The sequence below is a fragment of the Eschscholzia californica genome, unplaced genomic scaffold, assembly GCF_041429995.1.
Source record: "Eschscholzia californica isolate CP2 unplaced genomic scaffold, dmEscCali1.0.p SCAF_1, whole genome shotgun sequence".
Taxonomy (NCBI): Eukaryota; Viridiplantae; Streptophyta; class Magnoliopsida; order Ranunculales; family Papaveraceae; genus Eschscholzia; species Eschscholzia californica.
Window position 1 is genome coordinate 4152534 of NW_028238198.1, and position 19269 is coordinate 4171802.

At 39.2% G+C, this 19269-nt stretch overlaps 1 long non-coding RNA gene across 1 annotated transcript; it reads right to left on the minus strand.

Annotated features, from left to right (window-relative positions):
• Positions 1-14727: 14727 nt before the first annotated feature.
• On the minus strand, positions 14728-15267 carry LOC147563391 (uncharacterized). The gene is made up of 2 exons (XR_015236445.1): positions 15137-15267; positions 14728-14997 (listed from the first exon to the last, which is right to left on the minus strand). It is a non-coding gene; the product is annotated as an uncharacterized LOC147563391 (long non-coding RNA).
• Between the last annotated feature and the right edge of the window lie 4002 nt (positions 15268-19269).

Sequence of the window (19269 nt, forward strand, 5' to 3'; positions counted from 1 at the left end):
GCTCTCCCCTGGTAGATTAGTAGTCTTGGAATCATTAGAAAAGACTTTTGCGTGCCGGCAGCCTCAGTCAAGCACTGGTCAGTCACGGAAATAAACAAATTGTGATAGTTAAGGATTGGTAGGGGGTGTGCCAGGCCAATGCAATAGTGCAACGCAAAGGCGACACTCGAGAGCCCCACCAACAAGCTACTGTGATGAACCCTCCCCCATGAAAGGTATGCTTTCCCCATTATCTGTCTTGTGTTTTTATGTTAGTTTCCAACTCCCTTGCTTGCTTAAACCTATCTGTGTGGGACTATTTCGACCCACCCTATAGGTGATCAGTCTACTTTAGAGTTTTTTTTTCTAATGCGGAAAACCAGGATCTTGGATGCAATGGTGAATAAATACAACATAACCACGAAGCAAATAAAGAATATTGACAAGCAAGATCTATAGAGATTCAGAGCAAGTCCTACGTCCTCTTTCAGCCGCACCAAGCTAATCCACTATGAATGTGAAATTACAACTTTTCCGAGTTACCGCAAAGAATGTCTAGTGCAGTCCCCGATTACAATGTCTCACTACAACTCTCTCACCCTCTCACACTTACACAACTCTCCTGATCTCTCAAAAACTTTCTCCATTACGACACTCTATTTGGATCTCTAAGATGACGTGTCGAGGGTGGAATAGATCTCTAATTGTCCAACACATCAATATTTGATTTTCAACCAATAAAAATTGAGTCTTCTATATTTTCTAAATACCTAATTATTTATTTACAAAAATAACTAAGCAACGTTAGTAAATAAGATAAGTTTAGAGTTTCGCAATGGAGACAACAAAAAATTGAGGATCTCTATTTTCGCCACCTAAGAGTGAGAATCTCAGTTCGAACTTGACACATAAAATAAATTGAGATTTTTCTGAGTTTTTGCATTGAAGATACTCTTGATTGTTGGGTAGTAAAAATCTTTTATCACCATAAATTTATGGTAAACAATTTCCTCCTTAAATCTAGGGAAGAAATAAATTCAAGCAGAAAAGAACAAAGAGCTTCATTTCAATCACAATTAATTCTCACCACCTACTTGACTATTTGTTTATTGGCCCCACATGTAACAATCTCCCACTTGGGGTCAAATAAACCTGTGACTTGGAGTTGTAGAATATCCACCTTCATCTTTCACCTTGGATTGGTACTAACATAACCTTCTTGATGCGGCTATCTGACTCTCTCAGACCGGGAGACTAACCGATGCCTTGCAGAGCTTCAGTTTTTTAATTGTGACCCCTTTAGTTAACATGGTTGTTGGATTCTTCGAACCAAGAATCTTTTCCAGTAGTAGCTCACCATCTTCCAGAAGCGACCGAATGAAATGGTAACGAATATCTATATGTTTTGTCCTTGCATGATAGGCTGAGTTCTTGGCAAGATGAATAGCACTCTGATTATCACTATACAAAATACTATTCTTCTTCTCATGTCCCAACTCTGGTAATAAACCTTTCAACCATAATTATATCATCTCCGTGCTTGCTTCTGTCACTGCTACATACTCTGCTTTTGTTGTTGACAATGTTACCAGCTTCTGTAACCGCGAGTTCCAACTCACTGCAGTCGATCCTAAGGTATAAATATACCCTGTCGTACTTCGCCTTTTATCAAGGTCCCCTGCGAAGTCTACATCTACATATCCATTTAAAACATAAGTTCCCCGTCCGTAGTATAAAGGTACATTAGTGGACCCTCTCAAGTACCCGAGAATCCACTTCACTGCTTCCCAGTGTTGCTTACCTGGATTACTAGAATATCGGCTCACTACTCCCACTGCATGGGAAATATCTGGTCTTGTCTGGTCTTATGCACACCGTAGCGTACATAAGACTCCCAATGGCTGATGCATATGGCACACCTGCCATAAACTCTTTCTCCACATCTGCCACGGGACTCTGCAACTTGGAAAGTTTGAAATGACTTCCAAGTGGCATGCCGACTAGTTTGGCACCTTCCATGTTGAACCTCTTCAGAATCCGTTCAATATATTCAACTTCACTGAGCATAAGTGTACCTTTAGACTTGTCCCTGATAATTCTCATGCCAAGAATTTGTCGAGCTTCACCAAGATCTTTCATGGCAAATTCACCTGCCAACTGACCCTTTAATTTCTTGATTTCCTGTAGAGATGTTCCAGCCACTAACATATCATCAACATACAGTAACAAAATGATGTAACCAGAATCAAACCTTCTAATATAGCAACAATGATCTGCGTTACATCTTGAGTGGTTATTCCTGAGCATGAAGTTATCGAACTTCTTGTATTATTGCCACGGGGCCTGTTTTAAACCATACAAATTCTTTTGAAGCTTGCATACCATATCCTCATTTCCTTCTTCAATGAATCCAGCTGGCTGCTTCATGTAAACTTCTTCATCAAGGTCTTCATGAAGAAATGTTGTCTTTACATCTAGTTGTTCAAGGAAGAGATTTTCTTAAGCCACTAGACCGAGTACCACTCTAATTGTTGTCATCTTCACAACTAGTGAGAATATTTCATTGTAGTCGATACTTGGATTCTGTTGAAACCCCACTACTAATCTCGCTTTATAGCGAATGTCACCATTTGCTTCAGACTTTCTCCGATAAACCCACTTGTTCTCCAATGTTTTCTTACCTCTTGGTAATTTTTCCAACACCCATTTGTCGTTCTGCACAAGTGAATCCATCTCGTCTTTCATGGCAAGCTCCCACTTGCTTGAGTCCTCATCCTCTAGTGCTTCATCAAAATGTTCTGGCTCACCATCATCTGTCAGTAACAAATGATCCATCACATTAGCATATTTTGGATTCGGCTTTGGTATACGCGATTAGGGGTGAACATCGGTTGGATAACCGACTTTTTGAGCCTATCCATTGTCCAATCCAAAGGGTTCGGTAGTTTTAAATTTCAATGCGAACCAATCCGTTCATGGTTTGGTTCGGTTAAATAACCAAACCAAATGTCAAAATTTTTCCAAGAACAAACTTTCGATTTTCAACTTTAAAACTAGCAACAATTATACTTAGAACGTGCTAAAAAATATTATTATCTCACAAATCCTTAAGTCTAGATGTACGTGATTAATTCGACTAAGTTTATCAACATTCGAGGAAGAGAAAAAAAAATGATAAACAATTGAATCATATATTCTCACATATATAGTATATAGAAAGTAATAATAAATGGTTTGGTTTGGTTCGGTTTCTTCGGTTATCCGTCAAACAAATCCATAGACCGAACCAAACCACTCGGTTTTTATATATTAGTATCCAAACCGATCTGGATAACCATTAGATCGGTGTCCAAACCGCCCAAATATGTTTGGATGGGATTGGTTTGGTCGGTTCGGATACTAAATGTACACCCCTATACACGATGATCTCCTTGGGGCGAACACCGTAGATGTCTCGGTCTGAGCATCTGACTCGTCCTGTGGAGCTGGCGGAGAAACTCCCACTACTTGTGGAGTGTTTCCCTGTTGCATCTGAGATTCCTCTTCACCTGGAGTCTCTGCTTCTTCCACCACTCTACTTGTCGTCCCTGTAGTTTCACCCATGTCAACGTATTTTCTTTGTCGACTTGAGTGATTGATCCTTCACATGTGACCTGTGTTGCATCCTTGTTTTTGTACAATACAGCTTCATTGAAGGTTACATCCCTGCTCCAGATTGTCTTGTGACTTTCATATTCCCACAATTTATATCCAAATGCATCACCTCCCTAACTAATGAAAATACACTTCTTAGCCTGTGACACTATTTATTTCCTTTTTGTAGGATTAAGATAAACATAAGCAACACATCCGAAAACTTTCAGATAAGAGAGGTTTACCTTCTTTCTGGTCCAAACCTTTTCCGGAATCCTCATATCTAATGGATTGTGGGTGTCCGATTGATTAAGTAAGCAGCCGTTTCTAAAGCTTGTGCCCAAAAAGCTTCAGGCAAACCGCATTGCAGTCTCATGCACCTTGCTCGTGCATTTAGAGTCCAATTCATACGCTCTGCTACTCCATTCTCTTGTGGTGTCCCTCGGAGCGTCTGATGTGACATGAAAATGTCACATTTGATGCGCCTAACTTAGACTAATTAGTCCTTTTTGAGTGTTAGTTCTAATCATTTATGTGTGTTTTCGTGTTAGGTACCGTATTTGGAGTTAGGCATTTAATTTGGAATAAAAAGAGCGAATCATCACATCACCATCTCATGCGTCCAAAGGAAAGAAAAGAGCACAAGGGGTATCTTGCTCATTTTGGTGAAAATCAAAGGTTAAATGACAAGGGGAGTCAATGACGAGTCCGATGGAGAAAATGGAAATCAATTTGGAGTTCGGACGGGAAAGTTGTGAATGAAAGAAGTCAAGGTCTTGTCTTGAAACTGGATTGGTAAAGAAGAAGCTGAAGGCACCTCTTGTTTCCAAGTTAGAATCAAGGCCCAATCCATAACTCAAGAACCTAAAAGAAGAATGGCAACAAGGACTTTATAGGCACCCATCTTATGTCTAGGCTTGGGATTAAAAGAAAAAGAAAAGAAGAAAGAAAGAAATCTTATGAGCACCATCCTTTAACTAGTCAAAGTCGAGAGATAGACTAAGTCTTAGTCAAGGGTTGGATGGAAAAGAAAAGGGTCATCTTCTATCATTTTTTCCTAAGTCTGGTTTTGGGAGAGGATCAAAGAAGAGATCAAAAAGCTAGCGTTTAAAGTTTCTTGAACTTTGTAGAGAGAGAGAAAAGAGGGTAAAGGATTCCGGCCAAAGCTTGGTCGGCCAAGCTAGACCGGCCAAAGCTTTGGCCGGCACAAGAAGGGACGGCACGGGCTGAACGAGAAGTAGCAGCACGCGAGGGACAGCAAGGGAGCAGCCGCGATTTTGCTTGGAACTCGGTTGGATCTTCAAGGTCGCGGTTGCAAGTAGCTCGGGACGCCTGAGGATTGGTCGCGACAAGCACGGGACGGCTCAGACAAAGCTTATTTGGCCGGAATCTCTATTTTCTTGGCCGGATCTTCTTCATCTTGGGTCGGATTTCTCTAGACTTTCCGGCCACTTCTTGGCCGGAAATCTTAGGACTTTTATTCCCATGTCATTTCTTGCTTCCTATGTGTTTGCTTTTGGTTTTGGGCTAAAAATTGTAGAGAGAGAAAGCTTGAGTTAGGGTTTAATGGTGGTTTGTGATAAATGGAGAAGATGATGGGGATTGCTAAGGGGAACTCTGATTTTTGCTCGGAGACACCATTTTGGCAACTCTAAAGGGAATCCAGAATTTTGTTAAGGGGAGATCAGCTGCAACTAAAGACTTATAATTTATGACGATCTTAGCCTCGAACCACATCGAAAAAGGGGGATTCTCTCATTATTCTCTTTCCATTTATTATTCATTGACCATGTTTAGCTAGCTCTTGTATTTGGATACTCGTGAAACATGATTTGAATGTGATTTATAACTTATGATTTGTTTGAATGTTAATTTAATTGACTTCGTCTAGTTTTATAAATTAGAAGCCTTGATCTTAATCGTCTATTGACACAAAATTTGATAATGCGTACTTAGTTTGATAATCGATGCTTACTAACCTTTGATCGATTATACTTAGTTTGATGTACTATACTTGTTCATTGTCAATTCATTAGATAGTGTGTGTTAAGTTTGATAGTCGATGCTTAGTGACGTTTGATCGATTATGCTTAGTTGGACACATGATGCTTAGGATTGTTAATGTGGGTGAAGTTAATACACTTTTCATGCGAATAGATACGTAGTATTTTTCATTATCGATCTTGTGGATCGAAGTATCCCTTTCAATTGACTTTTGCCCCGGTCGAGTCTTACCCGTCTCGACTCTTGTTCCTCCGTCACTTCTCTCGAATCTCTCTCGCCCATTTTACTTAGAGTATTTAGTTTAGTTTTGCTTGCTTTATTATCTTATTGCTTATTCGATATATAACCCCCCATTTATCTTTGTTCATTTCTTTTTTAGTCTAAGTTAGTATTTGATATCTAAACCGAGGGATAAGACCCTTCGATATCCAAACTACCTTCCTATCCTTGGATCGACTCCGGCTTTGCCGGGTTACTACTTGATACCTCCGCTTGGGTGTGCAATCTTTTCGGGTGCATCAGTGACCTCTCTATATGTATCCCATTAGTAGCAAAGAGCTGTAAGACCTCCTTCTTATCATACTCACCACCATTATCCGACCTTATACATTTTACTTTCAGACTTGTTTATGTCTCAGCCAATGCCTTCCATATCTGAAATGCATCAAACACGTCAGATTTATGATTCAGAAAATAAATCCATACCTTTCTCAATGGTCATCGATGAAGGTAACATAATATTGAGCACCTCCATGAGAAGGGACATCAGCTGGTCTCCATACATTTGTATGAACGAAATCTAACTTTTCTTTTCTCAAGCTTCTGCCGCCTCTGTTGAAACTCATCCGCTTTTACTTTCCTAGAACACATTTTTCACAAAAGCCCATTTCTACAGGTTTTACCTCCGGTACATGACCTGCCGAATGCAGAATCTTCATATTCTTCTCACTCATACGTCCCAACTTTTTGTGCCATAATCTGATATCTTCAGCACTACTAGCCACTGCTGCAGTAGGTCTCTCTGAAGCTCGGTAGATAGTACCATTCCGAAGTCCTCGAGCTAATACCATAGCTCCTTTCGTCACTTTCCAATTAGTCTTAGTAAAGTGAACCTCATAGTCGTCGTCACAAACTTGGCCCACAGAAACCAAGTTCCTTGTCAGATTTGGAACATGTTGCACATCCTTCAGCTTTCATGTTGAACCGTTGACTTCCACGTTCACGACACCTACACCGATGATATCACATGCTTCATCATCACCAAGTTCCTTGTCCTACGTCCTCTTTCAGCCGCACCAAGCTAATCAACTATGAATATGAAATTACAACTTTTCCGAGTTACCGTATATAATGTCTAGTGCACACTTGGTTACAATGTATCACTACAACTCTCTCACCCTCTCACACTTACACAACTCCCGTGATCTCTCACTCTTTCTTTCTCACTTATGTTTATAGAGAATTGAGAATGGGATAATAGAATTGAGAATGAAGAGTGCCTATTTATAGACTCTTCTTTGCCCCGTAGGAATTGAGAGCATTAACTGTTGGGTAGTAAAAGTCTTTTATCCCCATAAATTTATGGTAAACAATGTTGTTTCTCTGGTTATCAATCGATAAGTCGATTTCTCTCTGTCTTGGCTTGATTTAGACAGAATTTCCTTTCTCTAACTTATAGAGAGATAAACTATTAAAGAATAATGATTTATCAATATTCCTTCTTTCGGACTAACCGAGATAGGTGTTAATGTAGTCGAGGCAAGAATAAATTCTCTTTCCTTAAGACATTTTACACCCCCGTAACAGTACCAAACGTTAGGGTGTATGCCTTCGGGATACAACGACTTTCCTTTCAGAGTTTTAAGATGGTACTTATTTATTCTGAAAGCGGACGAACCTTTGTAAGTATTATGAGCTCTTGGACTAATGCGGATGATCTTCTAGATGCTTCGGAAATTCAAATTTCACTCGAAACTTCTTTCTTCCTTTTTCTAGATATTATAGTCTAACCAGAACCTCTAGAAATACTTCCTAATTAGATATTCTAGACAAACCAGAACCTCTAATTGTTAGAAGGGAAGAGAAGAAGAGAATGAATTGAATTGATGAAAAATGGAGTGGGTTTGGTGGGTTTATATAGGAATTGAATAGGTACATTAATTTGGGACACATCTCTTGAGTTTTTGGGACAAAACCCTTAGTTTTGGGGACACAACTCTTGACAAGGAGTTGGTTAATTAACTGGGAATTTCGGGTGAGTTCTGGGCCATCAGATTTGGCTAAAAAACTCGGAGTGAACGGCAGCCCTTAGATGGAGAGTCACTGTCCCGAAGTTTGCCCATTGCGCAAGCCAGATGGCGGTTAGATGTGGGATCTCGTGAAATCCCGAATCTATCCCGACACGGAGTGGACGCGCGCCGTTGGATCTTGCTGATCCAACGCGTCTGGCGGTATCCCACTTCTGTCCCACTCGGGGTGAACGCGGACCGTTGGATCCGAGAGGATCCAACGCTTCTGCGTTATGCCCGAAGCAGTCCCGACAGCCTTATGTGCGCGGCCGTTGGATCTGGTAAGATCCCGCGCATTGAACGCCATCCGTAGGATGTGCGCGCTTTGCTCAAACGGCCCCCAATTTAACGTTGTCTGTTTCGACGTTTTAGTCCCTATTCCAACCGATTTTCGTCCAAACTTTAACCTTGAATTTCTCATTCATCCGGAATCGGATTTGAGTGATTCTTGGCTCTAAATTGAAGAGCTCGACGAGACGAACGCAATGAAGCATTCCGTTTCTGAGTTTGACGAGTCGGGTCGAGCCGAAATTGGCTCCGATTCCAACAAACAATTTCCTCCTTAAATCTAGGGAAGAAATAAATTCAAGGTTGTTCTTCCTTGCGTCAGAAAAGAAACAGGAGCGTCATTTCAATCAGAATCAATTCTCACCACCTACTTGACTATTTGTTTATTGGCCTCACATATAACAGTGGCTCCGCTTGGTACTCAGTGAGTGATATGAAATGGACTCTACAAAAAATATCTTTGTTCTTGGACCCCAAAGAGGGCTGCCATGAGCTACTGAGTTACTATCTTGGCCTTGTCAATGCATCCACCAATGCAAAATCTACAAATCATGTTGTTTTGGTCGAACTAGATACCTTTTATAACTTCAATTCAAAATTTAGTGGGATTTACGAATCCAAGTTTGTTTAGTGGTGAACCAATGCAAGTTTACAGTTGGGCCAATAAACATGCGTAAACCAGATTCAACTATCATCTTAAATTCCAAGATTCAACTATCATCTTAAATTCCATGTATGTAGGCTTCTCGTCAATTACCGCATCTTTTTTAGCATCTCACTACATATTAGGATGGATTTTTAAGATAAATGGTGAAACTCAACGATTGGGTCTCCCTTGACTTCCCGTAGTTCCTCCAAGCATGGGCGGATGTATGGGGAGACTATCCGTAGCTGCAGCGAGGGATAGTATTTGCAAAATGCCTCACAATGTCTAAACAATTATTAAGGCAGTCAGGGATGGACAACTAGCATATGATAGCTTACTGGTAAAGCATTAAGCCTACACACATGTGATCCAGGCATCAAATCCCCCTCAAATCATTTTATTTGGGTATTTTTTTTTCTCTTCTCAATACTTGGAGTGCATCGGTTAGTCAATTTTCGTTTTATCGTAAAGTTTGGCTTTATCTGTTCTCGCGATATTGATTCTTTTACATCTTAATTAAAACTATAGGCATCTTATGAAATAAAGTTGTACAACCTTTACCGTAAAATCATAAGGAAGACAAATTACATTACCGCTAATCTCTGCAATTTAAATCACTGTTAAGAAATCCATTATTCTTATGGGTAATAAAAGAAATCTATTATTTTACGGCTAATAAAAGTTTAGCTTTCTAAATTATCGAGTGCCTTTGAAGAAAAAAAACATTAGGGTACATGTTCGTCGGATAACGTAGTTAACTAATTGTAAGTACATTAAAAATCCCGTCTTCCTAACAATAGTTTTATGGACAAATTTTTTTTCTACCGTTTATTTTATTGAAATTTTAGGCTAGCCAGGTGTGATTTCAAATCCTGGCTCCGCCCTTGCCTCCAAAAAAACATAAGAAGCATTCAGATATCTACCACATAGGGTTGTTGTACTTGTACCAACTATTATAGTAATGATTATCTTAGGCATATCTTTTATCATAAGAAAAAAGAAGTTTGTGGAACTGATGGAGGATTGCGAACTGAGTTATGGTTCACATAGATTCATTCTCATACAAAGATCTATACTATGCTACGAAGGGGTTTCGGGAGAAGGAGATTCTTTGTACCGGTGGCTTTAGTAGGGTGTATAAAGGTTCACTTCCTACTTCTAAAATCAAAGTTGTTGTCAAGAGAGTTTCACATCCAACGCAGTCTAAGAGATTGGGAAGTTGATGACTTCAATCGATTAATGTCTTGTCTGGGTAGCTATTCATTATCCAACGCCGCGGACGCGAAGGAATGGATGAATTCGAAGAATAAGGAACTCTCCGTTAAGTCTTGCTATGAAGTCTTGTCTAACTTCTCTGGCCGAGAGTCTAAGGTTTACTTGGATGTATGGAGACGGAACGTTCCTCAAAGGGTCTCTTTCTTTCTTTGGACGGCGTGTTTAGAGCGGGTTCCTACTATTGACTTGTTGAGAAAGCATGGATGTTCCACCCCCAACAGGTGTCCGATGTGCAAGAAAGATGAGGAGTCAAGCTCGCACCTTTTTATTCACTGTGATATATCGTACAATGTATGGCGGTATTTCATAGCCTCTTTGGGGGTGTCGTGGGTTACCCCAGCTTCAGTTATAGACCTCTTGGTAACTTGGGGAGGGCTAAAAGGGAGAAATCCGATCATAAACATGATCCCTAAGGCTATTCTTTGGGCACTTTGGAACTCTAGGAACTCAGTCATCTTTTCCGACAAGCCGGGGACTGTGGAAGATATAATTTTTTCAGCTAAGTGTCTTGTCTTTCATTGGAGCCGAAACAATCCGAGGGTTAAATATAGATCGTTTTCGGACATAGTGGGGAATTGGGGGGCCTTCATTTCATCGATGTAATATCGTTGGGGGTAGTTTTTGTTTTCGCTGTTTTGTTTCTTTGTTTTTTCCCTCTTTCTTTTTTCTTTTTCACCGCTTTGGCTTGTACATATTTCGTCCCTTTTTCTTTATAATTCAATCACCTTATTCAAAAAAAAAAGAGAGTTTCACATGATTCAAGACAAGGGGAAAAGGAGTTTATTGCGAAGATAGTTACCATTGGTTAACTTTGGCACTGAAACGTGGTACAACTTTTGGGCTATTGCAGACACAAACGGGTACCCAGACAAGTTCCTGTTCAATAGGATGGATTCGTCTCTGAAACTAGGGAAGAGTGGTAAAAAGTTGGGATTCACAGAGACATCAAGGCTAGTAATATTCTACTAGATGGTGAAACGGATGCCATAATAGGTGATTTTGGTCTAGCAAGATTTTATGTCCGTGAAACTAATCCTCAAACAACCGGTGTTGTTGGAACATTTGGTTATCTAGCACAAGAGCTAACTAAAACCAGGAAAGGGATTACAAGCACCCATGTTTTGGCTTTGTTACTTGAAGTAGCATGTGGGAGAAGACGTTACAAAACAGACAAGCTTATGTTATAGATGTTTTGCTATGGACTAGGCATGTTGTAGCTATTAGTCTGCATTTGCTATGGAATTTCAAATGGTGTAGCAAATGCCGACCAATAATTACAAAATTTTTGCGTATTTGTTACACACATATCCGTAGTATTTGTTCTTGACGTTCTTTTATTTTTCTTAATCAGGCGTCATGTTTTTGTTACAACTCGTTGGCTATAACAACTACCCAATATTTGCTACGATCTGACCGTAACAATGATACCATATCGTACCAAAAACATGGCCAAATTTTGGCGCAATATATTAATTTTAGGTGCTAAAATCTTTTTTATTTTCCTCTAACACGTATCTTTTCCCTAATAACTCAAAATCAGGTCTCTTTCTTTCTCTAAACTTTTGTTTGGCTCTAACAAATGTTCAGGAATCAAATCTTTAATTGAATTACTAGTGTATGTTGGTTTCTTTTTTTGTTTGATTTCATTATTGAAGCTTCTTGTAACCCTAAAATTTGCAGGAGAAATCTGACCTATAATTGGGTTGAAGATTATTAGGTTTTATTCAGAATTCTTTTAAGGTTTTTTTTTTCTAGTTTCTTGTTTGATTTCATTAGTGAGATTGTTTCTTATAATCGTAGAATTTGCATTAGAGAAAATCCTCTCTTGGAGATGTTTGATTTCATTAGAGAAAATCCTCTTGTAAGGTAATTTGACTGATTCAGATAAACAGATTGAGCCATAACCACATCCATAACCATCATCATCTCTCTTGGAGGTGTTTGAAATAATGTGTAAACTTGTTATTGTTTCTTGTGATTTTACAGGCTAAATGCTTAGAAACTGTGGCTATAGAAAAGGTCCTTCAAGACAAGAGGTACAAAAACCGTGAGCTGCAAATAATGCGTATTTCACCCGGATGTTGCATCTTTAAAGCATTGTTTCTTTTCGACGACTGAAAAGGAACAGCTATATCTTAATTTTGGTATTGGGATATGTACCTGACACTTCTCACTGTGACATCACAATGCATAAATCATTCATATTTCTCATGGTTATAAATTGTGTGAACTCAGAGTTGGTTAGAATTAATGGTGAAATGTGTGCTTAGCGTCAAACTAGACCAACAATGGACGGTGTTGAAGTTTAGACTTTAGACTGATGTTTTTTCTGAGACTGCCCTTCAGAGAGAGGTGATAATCCTTGAAGAAAATCAACCGTCGGATCATCTCAACATAGGCCCCACAGGAAGAGTCTGTTATTGAGTGGGAAAGAGGGGGGGGGTGATAATCCTTGAAGAAAATCAACCTTCGGATCATCTCAACATAGGCCCCACAGGAAGAGTCTGTTATTGAGTGGGAAAATACGATTTTACGCCTCGTGACGGTTTGCTCTCACAAGGCGAGGCGGTGCCTCGAGGCACGCCTCGATGCGTAAAATACGAAAACAAAATTTGCTAAAGATAATGACATCAATTACGTAAAAATATATCATAACAAGTTGTTATACTTAAATACCATAAAATATATTAAAACTTAAAAATAATAAAACTAGAAAGTATTCATTGTAAACTGTAAACACTAGTAACTGTTAAAGTTGGTACTGTAAAGTATTCATTAAATATGCAACAGGAAAAAGACAAAGAAGTAGAGAGAGAAACAGTTCCTTTATTATGCAACAGGAAAAGTAAAGAAGAACAAGAAGCAAACAATTAAAAACTAGACAGAGAATTGGAACATGTAGCAGGCTAGCGGCAGTAAAAGTAGAAGAAGCGATAGCAGAAGATGGTACATGTAGCAGGCTAGCAGCAGTAGCAAGCTAGTAGCAGTAAAAGTAGAAGAAGTCAGGGACTCAAAATTGTAGAGAGAGAAACACTTGCCAAAAAGTATAAGAGATAGAAGATGACTAAAGAAGTAGAGAGAGTCTGACTTGTAGCAGCAAGCCATAAACCAACAAGAAAAGTAGAAGAAGATGACTAAAAATAATGCCTTTTTTTCTGACCTAAAAAAACATACGCCTCGGGACCGCCTCGCCTCGAGGCGTATGATACGGTCGTTTTTTAAAACCTTGGTCATTTCATGACGACATGTTCCCAAATCCTTGAAGTAATTTATTTGTATCTTTCAATTTCACAGACATAGTATTTGTTTAAGGTATGATAGAGCACCCGAGCTAATATTTAGAGTCACCGAGTATACTACAGCCATTGACATCTGTTTGCTGGTTGTGTTCTTGCAGACCTACTACTTGGACAGGTATTCCTTTCCGTACCGGAACCGTCAATGAAAATATGAATAAGTTTATCTGACCTCCTACTTTACAATATGCTTAATATGTACATAAATTTTCCCTTTCAGCATTTATTTCCTGGCGAAAGCGTCGTGGATCAACTAGTTGAAATCATCAAGGTGAACATTTTCCTAAATCTCGTTTCGTCATAGTGAGTCCTCTTTATGATGACTAGGTTCCCACCGCGCCCTACGGGCGCGGTAGATCCCTCTTGGCTAACGCCGTTGTAGTCGATCCATCTCAGATTTGCTGGTGAAGTGCTTTTGAGATTTCTCCGTGTGTGCGCATACCGTTATGACATCACGTTGGCTCGAGCTTACCCAAAAAGTGCATGCACGACAATGCCCATTTCCACACGTTCTGCCGACATGTGGTTACCTGTCATCCGAAATTAGTACGTGATTTCTTCGAAATCAGTACATGATTTCAGATGACAGGTACTCGCGTGACCCCACATTGTGTGAAAATGGGCACCGTTGTGCATGCACTTTTTGGGTAAGCTCGAGCCAACGTGATGTCATAACGGTATGCGCACACACGGAGAAATCTCAAAAGCACTTCACCAGCAAATCTGAGATGGATCTACTACAACGGCGTTAGCCAAGAGGGATCTACCGCGCCCGTAGGGCGCGGTGGGAACCTAATTATCATGTATTTCATCGTAAAAACATAAAAAAAAAAAATGAAGTTGAAAGGGAAAACTAAAAACTTTACTACTAACCTGAACAGAAAAAAACAACCTTAATTAATATCGAGGGTAATCTAAATACCATTAACAGATGAATTAGATGTTCATAAGTATAATTTTAAAACCTGTAACTACATCAAATTTAAACTTCTTTAATTACCACAGTATAGAGAAAAAGAATGATTTAAATAGATAAAAGTAGACTATACGAATTGACAAACAATAAGACTTGTGAGATAAACCCCTCATATATAAATTAGTAGAGACCTAGATTTTTATAACTCAAATCTAAATTAACTTCAACCTCGAAACAAAAGAAGTAGAAAAATCATCTGGTAAGGCATTTCTTCAACCACCTTAAGCTCTCATAAAAATTTACCTACAACTAAATAAAAAATTATAAATTCGAAAAGCAAGGTAAGAAAATTGATCGAAGATGCATTTATTTTTAATGTTAAGAATGTAACAAAACACATTATAAAGAAAGGGTCGAATTTTATTGCTAAATATCCAAACTTGAAAAATATATATGAGTACATGAAATAGTTCAAATTCTGATTGAACAATGGATATCAACTTAAATAAAATCATAATGTCAGAAAGGGTTTAGAAACCCTATCCCACAAATCCGATGAGGAAGAACATTGAGCTATAGCAGTTGTTATGTCAATTTTGCTTCGCAGTAGAAGTGATGAGTTCTTGAGGAAGATTTCCATCATAAATGAGTATGACAAAAGGCGAAAAACATCTGTAACAAAAGAAAAAATAAATTCTAATGAGAAAATATAACTGGTAAGAATAGATAAGGAGAAACATATCACCAAATTATAAGAAATTAAAAACCCTATAAGCACATAAAGAGAGAGAGAGAGAGAGAGATTGTATACCTCGAGCTCGAACAAATCAAATTATTGCATTCTTTGACTGGTAAGAATGTAATCCATTAAATCTATGCTTTAATCAACCTGCATTCTTTGTCATTTAGAATTTTTATATTTTGGGGGGGATCAAAGCAGGAGAAGGGGAAGAAGATGAAGGGGAATAACCTAGTGTATCTCATACACCTAATTGTCTATTAGTGTTGGTAGCGGAATCTCAAACATCATATGTTTAACACTAATTCCCCGATCTATACATGAACATACCAATGAACTAGATTGGAAAGAAGATTACCTCTTAATCGCTTTCCCACGAACTAAATTCCGATCAGTATTCGGAAGATAAGAGCTCCAAGTGTAGTTCCTCTACTTGAGACACCGAACAATGACTTGAACTCCCTCCTTTCAGTCAGCTAGGACCTTCTTGAAGGTTGAGATGAAGAACTCCTTCTTCTTGACTAGATACTTGAGAAAACTCCTTTTCTCTCTCTCTCTCTGAGATGTATATTCTGAAACTCTTTCAGACTTGGGAATTTCTCCTCTGAAATTGCCTCTCTTCTTTAGGTTGTATAATTAGGTATATATAGAATTCCCTAGAAGAGGTATTAGACTCAAACTAGGATTCCATAAACCTAATTATTAGGCAACACCCAAAATACCCTCCATTGGGTCACTTAAGTGTGGCCGGCCAACATAGCCCTTTATGGGCTTCCTTGGCCGGCCCACTTAGGGCCTAGCCGGCCATCTAGGGCCGGCCATCACATGGCCGGCTTCCCTAAAGCCATTCCGGGCCTCCCTTTTGGGCCCGGACATGTTTATCTCTTTCGGACTTCTCCGAATCTTTCTGGACTTACCAATAACGGATCCAATCCACTTATTTGCCATTATCCATCTAGTCAATTCTCTCCGTTCAAATCATTATTCTGTTGTGTAACCCTTGTAGGATCCGGTCTATGTTAGCCGCGAATCAACTCTTGATTCGACGATCGTAGTTGGCTTCTAGCTAAGCATTACGACCCCTAATTGGACCGGACTAATGATCTTCCGAATAAGGTCATTAAGATCCTAATAGCCAAATTGCACGCATTGCATCCTTGGTCGAAGGACACTCCTTCGGAAGGATACCATTCCTTCAGACTTCAGGCACCATATCCTTCAGTCTCCCACTTGTACTTAGAACAAGTGCAATGCTCGATTCCCATGTTTTTTCGTATCTCATCTGATATGTCATATTTATCAGACTCTCTTGATCCCGAGAACAACTTCCAATCCAAACGATTAACTCTTAATCCGTTTGAGCACGGCCATGCATTTTTCAGTTGTTTCTCATCAAGTGGCCCGGAGATACTTTATCCCGATTTTACTCAGGAAAACATAATCCATTCTTGTACTCCCACTCAATTTCATGTCTATCCTGTCTCCCCCAGTATGCCGCTTTTATAACCACTTTTTACGGATGGCGTTTGACGGTACCAAAGTTCGACATTCCTTCCATAAACTGAGTGAGTACTCATGTTTTGAGGAATCTCTCCAATTTGCTTAAATGAGAGTTATGACATCTTATAACTTCAACTCTTGAAGTACTCTCATTCGGCGGGTTTCCAGTGTATCAACTATACACCCATGAAGTTGACCTTTGAATACTCCTATTCCCATAGCCCAAGAAACAGCGCTATCTTGTCAATCACTCATGCTAGTCTTCATAAGTCATTATTGTCCAACTAATGACCTGGACTAGGGATAGTAGGATGATGTGCTTCCACGTTCACTTAGTAGGGTTTCTTTCATTAGATCACGTATCTAATAAACCTACCTGGAACACTCCATCCTTTTGGACTGTCGTCTAAATTCTAAACCACAATTTAGATGACGAAATAAACCCAGTTTATTTCGGATAACAAGAGTTTGTAAAATTTGAGCACCCGCGTGAACTCCTTCACGTTCTCAATTTTACAAGTCTTTTTAGGATTCTCCTCCTGGATCCTAATTCCTTAGACCCGAGCATCTCATGATCGTTCTAAGGTGACAGTTTAGTTTCCTTTTCACTTCGCTTTGTAATTATCTTGCTTTCGAACTCTTCGTAAGCTGTTATGATATTATCAGTTTTCTCCCACTGAAATTAGTACTTCCCAAGTTCTAATTTTACTTTCTTATCTAGTAGAGTTAAGTAACGACTCCCAGCATGGAAAACTCTTTCCCATCTGTTAGCCCTTCCTGAAAGATTCCTATCTTTGTTTTCGGAAGATTACTTTTATGACTTTCTTCAATCTTCTGACTTGTATGGGCGACGACATCTTTTCGTACTCCAAGTACTTTTTAGATGTACGGGTAAACAACAATCATCTCATGATCGTTCTTATGTTTCCTAACATAAGTGTCTCTCCTGTGTTTATCACGGGAGTTGGGTAGAATTTCTCTCCAAGAGAATTTCTTATTCAGACCTCTCCAAAACTCCTTTTGAACGAGTCTTTATCATCTAAGGTCTATCTCCATAGACTTTTGATGCCCATGGTTAATTCACCCTCGTCTTCTTGTCCTTTCTTGTATGTCTCCCACATACAGGACCCCTGAAACAACTCTTGTTTCACTCCCACTTACCTTCTTGTCTCACAAGATTCAACCATTCTTACTCTTATCTCTTTGGATTTCCGATCCAATTTCAGAGTGGTTTCTGCTATAGTTCTTTTGAATCTTCCCAAGACTCATTGGGGTTTTTGAGCAACCTTCTTAACTCCTTAAGAAGTTTCTAGGCGATCGTCCCTTGAACCCTTCAAGTCGACATCCCTTGTCACGTAAGACGAGTAACTCTTACTCTCTTTCGTTTTAAGGCAAGTAACTCCTTACTTCCTCTTGTTGCTCTTTATCGAATCCCATTCGATTTTTCCTCCCACTTGTCTTCTTAGAAGGACCCTCCTTTTAATGAAGACACCATCGAGAGCAACAATCTCATTGTGTTCCGATGTTTGGCAGGAAAACCCCGTTCTTCTTCTTGAAGAACCTATGTCTAACACGCTTTAGACATTGGAATAATTGGTAATATTAGAACTCCTTCTAAAGTGATGTCCATATCCGGATGGACTCAATTATTCACTATAGCTTTTAGGTTTTTAGTGGTTTGGCAGATACGTATTAGACTTTGTGTTTTGGAAGACCGATGACTATCGAACTCATGATCTCATCATATTCTTTAGTCATCCAGATCCACTTCTCGATTTTGGATTTGTTTCTAAAACTCCTCCACAATCAAGTCTTATGTCCATTCTAATCACATTAATCGCAGACTTTCATGTCCAACATTGTTTTCTACGATTAATTGTACTCTTGTATACTTTTACAAGATTTAGAATGACTAAGTCGGATCGTCCGCTAAAATTTACTTAAAAGTTAGATAGGCTCTTTTAAGAACATCATAAAATATCTCATATTTTATTCACTCCCATAATCTCATTACAGAGTCAATGTTCTAAAAAGAAATAGAAATACTAAAACTACTTTAAAGTATTGCCTATCGAGTCTATGATCCTTCTTGAGCTTTTCCAGCAACTCTTGCCTTCTTCAGCTTTCGACAGGTTCATCTCCTCTTCAATAAATACTCAGCTCCCTCTCGCTCCTGTCATTCACAATGATAAGAGTCTTTTAGGTATCGCATACCTTGAGGAATGTGTATTTAATTGAATAACTTTTAACAATTTTTACCTTGACCGGAACTCCCAGCTCCGTCGTTTTGTTCTTCCAAGAATCGCGGGCAATCTCTTAATCGAATATGAGATGTACTACCGCACACAAGACATCTTTTGTTAGGAAGGATGGTTCTGGGTCTTGGTGCTTTCTTGCCCATTCTCCTGCCAGACGGCTTCCTTCTCCTAACGTCTTCCGTTCCCGTGTTTATAGTTTCCTGAATCCCTAGAATCTCTTCTAGAGTTTCAGGGGTGCTGAAACCACTTTCAGCAACTTCCAGAATCGCCAGTAGACTTTCGAAGGATACCCGTCCAAACTTATCTTCAAAGTTTGCTACTACATCCTTAAACCTTTCATCCAATGAATTCAGGATGATGTCAACAGCCAGTTCGACTGGCATAGGAGATCCCATCCATTCCATGTCTTTGAAGTGATCAATCATCTCCAAAACATGATAACGAACG